The sequence below is a fragment of the Mus musculus genome, chromosome 9 (genome assembly GCF_000001635.26).
Source record: "Mus musculus strain C57BL/6J chromosome 9, GRCm38.p6 C57BL/6J".
Lineage (NCBI taxonomy): Eukaryota > Metazoa > Chordata > Mammalia > Rodentia > Muridae > Mus > Mus musculus.
Window position 1 is genome coordinate 78483621 of NC_000075.6, and position 6000 is coordinate 78489620.

Below are 6000 nucleotides of genomic sequence, written 5' to 3' on the forward strand. Positions count from 1 at the left end.
CCGCCTGCCTCTGCCTCCCGAGTGCTGGGATTAAAGGTATGCACCACCATGCCCTGCTGGCCTTCAATTTCTAATCTTCCTAGCTCCACTTCTCAAGTACTGGGATCTCAGGTGTGCCCCCCCACCCCGCATCCTCCCCACAGCCCTCCCACCCCCACCCCAGGCTTCTTTTCTTGCCTAAGTGAGAAACAAAGACCCTGTAATAGCCTTCCTAATTCTTAGTTTACAGATCCTTATAACTTCCTAAAGGCAGATTTTCTCACTCATCAGGTGGCTTCTAGCTTCATTTTCATCTAACACTGGTAATTGTAATCAAAGAATCCAGGACAACGTTTCCCTCCAAGTATATACATATAACTAATCATTTGCTATCCACAGAAGCCTTTTCTTTTTCTGGTCAATGAGGTTGTTAAAGGATCACACACAGGATCTATTCTATGCGTGCTAGGCACACAAAAGCCTTTTCTGTAATGTCCACATTAGCCTCTCTCATTTCACAAATTCTTTTTTTCCACACAGAATTTTTCTGGGGTCCCTAGCCAGTCATATGCATACAGGATAGAATTATCTTGATACCCTACTGCCTATTTGTAACAGGAGAAATTGTAAGAAATACTCGAAAACCCATCGGCAGCAACAGAACCCACTCTCTGCTCTCTCTCTCATTTATTTCCTTGGAGACACTGGCTAGAGACTCCTCTTTGCAGCTTGTTTCCCACAGTCAGCGGTGGGATACATTAGTGTATACAGTAGTGGTATCTGTCCCACACGAGATATTATCGAGATATTATTTTCCATGCTTGCTTTAGCAATATATGCTTCCAATGGTTTGGGCTTATATATTATTGGGGTAATAGAATAGTACACATCTTTTATTTTGTCTTCTTTAGTTTTCAAGACAAAGTTTCTCTATGTAACATCCCTGGCTGTCCTGGAACTCACTTTGTAGACCAGGCCAGCCTCGAATTCACTGGGATCTGCCGGCCTCTGCCGCCCCTGTGCTGGGATTAAAGGCCTACACCACCAAGCCTGGCAACCCTGCATATTTTTTTTAGCAGGAATGGCACATTTTTGACAATGTAAAGAAATTATTATTTTATGACCTGAGGGTTTGAATCAAAAGATTAAAGACTGAAAGTTTAGAGGATTTGTTTTCATTTTTTTATTTTATATATGTGGACGTTTTGCCTGCACGTGTGTCTATGCACTGTGTGCATTCCAGGTGCCCTCCCTGGGGGGCGGGGGAGGGGGGAGTGTCAGGGTGTTAGGCCTCTAGAACTAGGATGGTTGTAAGCTGCCTGATCTGCATGCTGAGAACTGAACCCCTGTCCTCTATAAGAACAGCAGGTCTTACCTGTTGAGCCATCACTCTAGACCTACATGCTGTATATTGTTTGTTTTTCTTATTTTAAATTTATTTGTTTTACACTCTATATTTTACCCCCCCACACACACATGTTGTTTGTTTTGTTTTCTGAGTCAGGGTCTTACTGTGTAGCCCTGGCTAGCCCAGAACTTACTATGTAGACTAGGCTGGCCTCAGAAATCCTCCTGACTCTGCCTGGCAAGGTAGGGGTGGGGGGCGTTTCTCCTCTTTTGTTCTGTTTTGTTCTGTTTTCTGATTGTTTAGAGACAGAGTCTCATGTAGCTTAGGCTGGCCTCAAACTCATTCTGTACCTAAAAATAACCTTGAACTTCTGATTCCCCTGCCTCCACCCTCATCACCTATTTTTATGCGACATTCAGGAATCCAAACCATGGCAAACAACTTCACAAACACTAGGCAAGCAACAGATTCTGGTTTGTAAGTCTTATATTAAGTCCAGAATCATGGCTAAAATCTAATCCTAAAAGAGAGTTATGATTTTTTTTATTAATATATGTAAGTACACTGCAGCTGTCTTCAGACACACCAGTCAGATCTCCTTAAGGATGGTTGTAAGCCACCATGTGTTTGCTGGGACCTGAACTCAGGACCTTCAGAAGAGCAGTCGGGTGCTCTTACCTGCTGAGCCATCTCACCAGCCCAGTTATGATATTTATTCCCTAGTGTTAAACAAAATAGAAAAATGAAAGTCGATTTAGGTGAGAAAGAAAAGCATCAAGAACACTGGCTCCTCCTCCAGAGGACCCGGGTTCAATTCCCAGCACCCACATGGCAGCTCCCAAAAGGGCTGCCTTAGACTTGAAACAATTCCTCCTTCTCCTCCTCTGAAACTCCAGTTCCAAGAGATCTGACACCCTCACACAGACACAAGACAGGCAGAACACCAATACACATAAAATAAAAATAAACAAATCATTTAAAAAAAATAAATCTTAAAAAAAAGGAAAAGAAAACGGGACAGGAACAGGGCTGGAGAAATGGCTCAATGGTGAAGAGCTCTGGCTGTTCTTGCAGAGCACAGAAGTTCAGTTCCCTGCTCTAGAGGATCCAACACTCCGGCCTCCCAGGGCACCTTCACTGGCCACAGTGCAGACATATAACGCACCTACATATAATTAAAAATAATAAAATAAGGCCCAGAGAGATGGCTCAGCACTTACTTAACTGGTCTTCCTGAACATACAGGTCCCAACTTCTAGGGAACATGATGTTCTGGCCTCCAAGGGTAACCCACTCAAAGACACACACAGAGAGACAGAGAGAGACAGAGACAAACAAACAGGCAGATAGACACAGAGAGATACACACACAAAGAGAGAGACAGAGACAGAGACAGAGACAGGCAGACAGACACAGAGAGATACACACACACATTTAAAATAATAAAAGTAGGCATTATGGTGTACACCTCTTGGGCCAGAACCTAGGAGGTGGAGGCAGGAGGATCTCTATGAGTTCAAGAGCTACACAGAGAGTTCCAAGACAGCCAGAACTACATAGAGACCCTTTCTAAAAAATAAAAACTAGGAACCGGAAAAATGGCTCAGTGGTTAAGAGAAGCTCTTGTAGAGAACCCAGGTTTCATTCCCAGAACCCAGGTTGGTGTCTCACAACCAGCCAACCCTGTGGAACTCAGTTCTAGTGGATCTACTGGCTTCTTCTGACTTTCCTGGGCATCAAGCACAGATGTGGGGCAAACATACAGGGAAGCAAAATACTTATAAAATACAATGGATGAGCTGGGCTTGGTGGCACACGCCTTTAATCCCAGCACTTGGGAGGCAGAGGCAGTCGAATTTCTGAGTTCGAGGCCAGCCTGGTCTACAGAGTAAGTTCCAGGACAGCCAGGGCTATACAGAAAAACCCTGTCTTGAAAAACCAAAAAAAAAAAAAAAAAAAAAAAACCAAACCAAACCAAACCAAAACAAAACAAAACAAAACAAACAAAAAAACAAAAAACAAAAAACAATGGATGAATCTAATTTTTATAATATGTGGACTTATTGCAAACTGTCTTACAGAGGTGTTTATGTATATCCAGCGTCATGCTACACCCCTTTAGAAGTGATACACACACACATTTAAAATAATAAAAGTAGGCATTATGGTGTACACCTCTTGGGCCAGAACCTAGGAGATGGAGGCAGCTTATAAAAAGTACATTTCCTGATTGAAATATGTCTTAAACTTTTGCCTATGGTTTTAAAAAAATGCAATATTCTAATCAAACATTCTAAATGTAATTAAAGGGACAGGGTGGATCAAAAATTACTCCTGTAGCCGGGTGTGGTGGCACACGCCTTTAATCCCAGCACTTGGGAAGCAGAGGCAGACAGATTTCTGAGTTCGAGGCCAGCCTGGTCTACAGAGTTAGTTTCAGGACAGCCAGAACTATACAGAGAAACTCTGTCTTAAAAAAACAAAAAACAACAACAACAACAAAATTTACACCTGTAACAAAGATGTTTAGCTACAAAGTCACCATCACCGTTGTTATTTCTCCACCAGTGAAATGAGCCAATTCAAGCCAGATTAGAATATATTAAAGGAAGGTTTATTGGGAAGCTGCTCTGGAGGAGTGGGCAAGTTCACTGGCCCCAAGGAAGGATGCCAGGGAAGTCACCGTGGGGAGGAGAGGAACAAGGAGAGAAAGGGTGAAAGGGTGAGCCCCGCAAAGAAAGAAGAGAAGAGGATGAGAGAAAGGAGAGGGGAAAAAGAAAGAGAGAACGAGAAGAGCAGGAGAGAGAGAGGGAGAGAGAGAGAGTGTGTGAGTGTGTGTGTGTGTGTCTGGTTTATGTAAGGAGGAGCCTCTGGGTAAAGGGCAGCTCAGCCCTGGGCTGGAAACTTCAGGGTTGAGGGCAGGGTATGGTATGCCAGGTAGGGTCTGAGAGATGCTGGTGTCTTAGTTAGGGTTTTACTGCTGTGAACAGACACCATGACCAAGGCAAGTCTTATAAAAAAACAACATTACTTGGGGCTGGCTTACAGGTTCAGAGGTTCAGTCCATTATCATCAAGGTGGGAGCATGGCAGTATCCAGGCAGGCATGGCGCAGGAGGAGCTGAGAGTTCTATGTCTTCATCCTCTGCACAGGATGCTAGTGGAAGACTGACTTCTAGACAACTAAGGTGAGGATCTTATGTCCACACCCACAGTGACACACCTTCTCCAACCAGGTCACATCTATTCCAACAAGGCCACACCTCCAGATGGTGCCACTCCCTGGTCCAAGGATATACAAACCATTACAGCTGGGAAGGCCTGGAGACCTGGTTAGCTCTGCCGTGTAAAATATGCGCCTCAGTCTCTTGTTCTTCGGTCTGAAACAGAAGTTATTGCTATTGCTAAAGTTGTTATTTGATAGTGGGGATTGACCCTTGCACAGGCCAAGTCGGTATTTTATCTGTATTCTAACGCAGTTTAAAAAAATTTTTGTTGGGCGTGGTGGCGCACGCCTTTAATCCCAGCACTTGGGAGGCAGAGGCAGGCAGATTTCTGAGTTCGAGGCCAGCCTGGTCTACAAAGTAAGTTCCAGGACAGCCAGGGCTATATAGAGAAACCCTGTCTCGGAAAAACCAAAAAAAAAAAAAAAAAAGTTTATTTCCTTGAATTTTAGGGACGTTTCACATAGCCTAGACTGGCCTTATTTTCCTAAATGTTGGGATTACAGACATGGGTTTCGATTTTGAGACCAGCACTTGCTAAATTGTCCAAGCAGGCATAGAACAGGTCCCGGATAGTCAGTATCCTGGGTAGCCTGAATTGCAAGCCTGTGGCACCAAACACAGTTCTCGAATTACGATTACTTCGAGAAAGAGAGGAAGGAAGAAATGTTCACATATTCAACTTCTCTTCCCAAAGCTACCCTAGAATGTAGGTCCGGTCTCAGCTATTACAGCATGATAGCACACGGAGGATGCTTTCTAAGATACCAGATGGAGAAGAGAAAAATCACAGCAGACTCCTCAGTTTGTAAGTAGCCTACAGGGTGCTCTTGAAGTTAGATAATGGCGGGGACTTTCCACAGAGGAAGGGAAATCTCGAGTCTTGCGTTGAAGCGTAGATACCTTTTAGCCGATGGGAGTCAAATTTTTCTGTATTTCTGGTAGACACTGGCCGCAGCTTGTGCTCCAGGCAGGACGCCACTTCCGCTTCGGGGGTGGGGAGACAGCGTCCGGGACCTCCCCTCCCCTCCCCTCCCCCCCCCCCCGCCGGCGACTCCAAGTCGCCAGTGCACCTGCTTGCCGCTTACCCCACAGAGGAGGGCCACGTCTGTTCTCTGAAGAATGAGGTGGCCCAGGCCACCCCTCCACCCGCCTTCACGCTGAGGTCACTTTTCTGTGTCCTCAGTCTGCAGAAGAGACTGGAGGATGGAAAGGTTCAAGTGTTTCACTTCTAAAGACTGAAGTTAATAGCAGGATTTGTTAAAAGTATCTTTTGCTCAAACCCCCGTTTTGAGGGCAACCCTAACTCATTTTGGCTCCTCCTACCCTATGTCATTTTACAGCAAATACAACATGCTTTTTTATAACATCAGTGCTAATCACAGTGACCTTATTGAGACTAAATACACTTTTGACTAATAATCAGAATTCATATTTTGCCTGATACTCT

The 6000-nt window shown here is 44.5% G+C and overlaps 1 long non-coding RNA gene across 1 annotated transcript; it reads right to left on the reverse strand.

Annotated features, from left to right (window-relative positions):
• Positions 1 to 3919: 3919 nt before the first annotated feature.
• On the reverse strand, positions 3920 to 5541 carry LOC115487230 (uncharacterized). The gene is made up of 2 exons (NR_168563.1): positions 5454 to 5541; positions 3920 to 4706 (listed from the first exon to the last, which is right to left on the reverse strand). It is a non-coding gene; the product is annotated as an uncharacterized LOC115487230 (long non-coding RNA).
• Positions 5542 to 6000: the final 459 nt, after the last annotated feature.